Raw genomic sequence first — 1,610 nt, 5'->3', positions numbered from 1 at the left:
AAACAAATAAGGTTTGCTCATATGGTCCACATGTGTACACAGCATTTGGCATAAATTCCTAAAGTTTTCAAACACATGACATAGTTTTGTGCCTTATTTGACAGACATTCCTTGCTGCACTCATCAAGCAGGAAGCTTGGATTGGTTTAAATGATAAAGAAACTGAGGGCTCCTGGAAATGGGTTGATGGAACYTCCCCAGAGTTCAAGTAAGTGATTAGTTATTTGATTCAGTGCTGARAGGCACAAACAGAGRCATGTGGTTTGACATGTCATTTTATTTCTCCACAATCTCAGCTGTATGTTTGTGTCTGTTGTTGCAATGTATGAAACGAGGTCTAATTCTGTTTGTCACAATTTCAACAGGAACTGGCTGGGCTCTCAGCCTGATAATGGAGGAACAAGTGGAAGATGGGGTGAGGAGGGCTGTGTACGTGTCAATAAGGACGGCAAAGCGTCTTGGAACGATTTTTCATGTGATGCTGCTAAATACTGGATCTGTGAAAAAGTGCTGAAATTGGATGTTTGAAATAAAGGTCTGCATGTATAAAGTTTTTGATTTTATTCTTGAGTTTTAAGTATTTGATATCTAAAGATAAATTTTTTATAGTGTTTTGATAGTCCTGCTTCTAGTTACAATAAATTTAAATATTACAATAAACTCTATTTTCTGCTTTATGCCTGTTCATTGTTTATTACAATTTCCAATGTCAAAAATAGAGACAATTTGTGCACAGTAACCCACCTGCAGTATWAACAGGTGTCTGTCTGTGTGATTTAATGCTTCAGGTAGACAACTTTATGTGAAATTWAGTGAGTGTAATTTGCAAGGTAAAGCAACATCACAGAGGAAGTATTAAAATTATCTCACATTTGGACAGAGATCAGAGAGCGCCATCTGCTGGAGTCTGTAGTGACATGAAAACTGATGCATGGCTCGATGCTGCTGGAGATGGCATATTCTAGTGAACATGTAAAATCACCACTTCATGCAGAAAAATGTATTCAGGCTGTGTTAGTCGGGCATTTAAGAGATGTAATATTAAACAATTTATTCATGCTTGAGGATGACCTCACGGATTTCAGAGAACCATGTCTAGTATTGCTGTTGAAGAAGTAGAACATAAAAATATGTTTATTTGCAGATAATGTTCTCTTATTCTGCCTAACCCAGACTGTAGTTTGCATAAAGTTTTGGCCTGTTTTGAAACTATTCAGTGTCTCTCTGGTTGGTCTGTGTAAATCCCTCACACTTGCGCTGAGTTCTTCAATAGTTTATCTGACTCACCAGTGACGTTTCTACTCRCCCTGAGTTCATAGCCTCTAYGGGGTTTTCCTGCAACCGAGTCGCCAGTAGCGTTTTCTGCTCACTTCTGGTAGTTGGCRGGCTAATCACGCCTTTCAGCAGCACGATGCTGGATAATTTGGACCTGTCTAGCGCAGCTCCAGCCCAACGATGGACTTGATTGTGTCCCTCCTGTCTCAGGGAGGCGCTGTCGGATAATGGTTGCCCCAGCTGTAGCGTCATGCCCCGGTCGGTCAGGCTAGATCAGCTAGATCAGCTGGAGCAGCCTACCGACTCGGGGGCTGCGCCACACAGTCCGTTGTCAC

General features: G+C 41.3%; 1 long non-coding RNA gene across 1 annotated transcript; it reads left to right on the top strand.

Moving 5' to 3' along the window:
* The first annotated feature begins 83 nt into the window (after nucleotides 1-83).
* LOC108167256 (uncharacterized) lies at nucleotides 84-550 on the top strand. The gene is made up of 2 exons (XR_001777608.1): nucleotides 84-208; nucleotides 366-550. It is a non-coding gene; the product is annotated as an uncharacterized LOC108167256 (long non-coding RNA).
* Nucleotides 551-1,610: the final 1,060 nt, after the last annotated feature.

This window comes from Poecilia reticulata, linkage group LG2 (genome assembly GCF_000633615.1).
Source record: "Poecilia reticulata strain Guanapo linkage group LG2, Guppy_female_1.0+MT, whole genome shotgun sequence".
Classification (NCBI taxonomy): Eukaryota; Metazoa; Chordata; class Actinopteri; order Cyprinodontiformes; family Poeciliidae; genus Poecilia; species Poecilia reticulata.
This window is presented reverse-complemented; position numbering and strand designations above follow the sequence as displayed.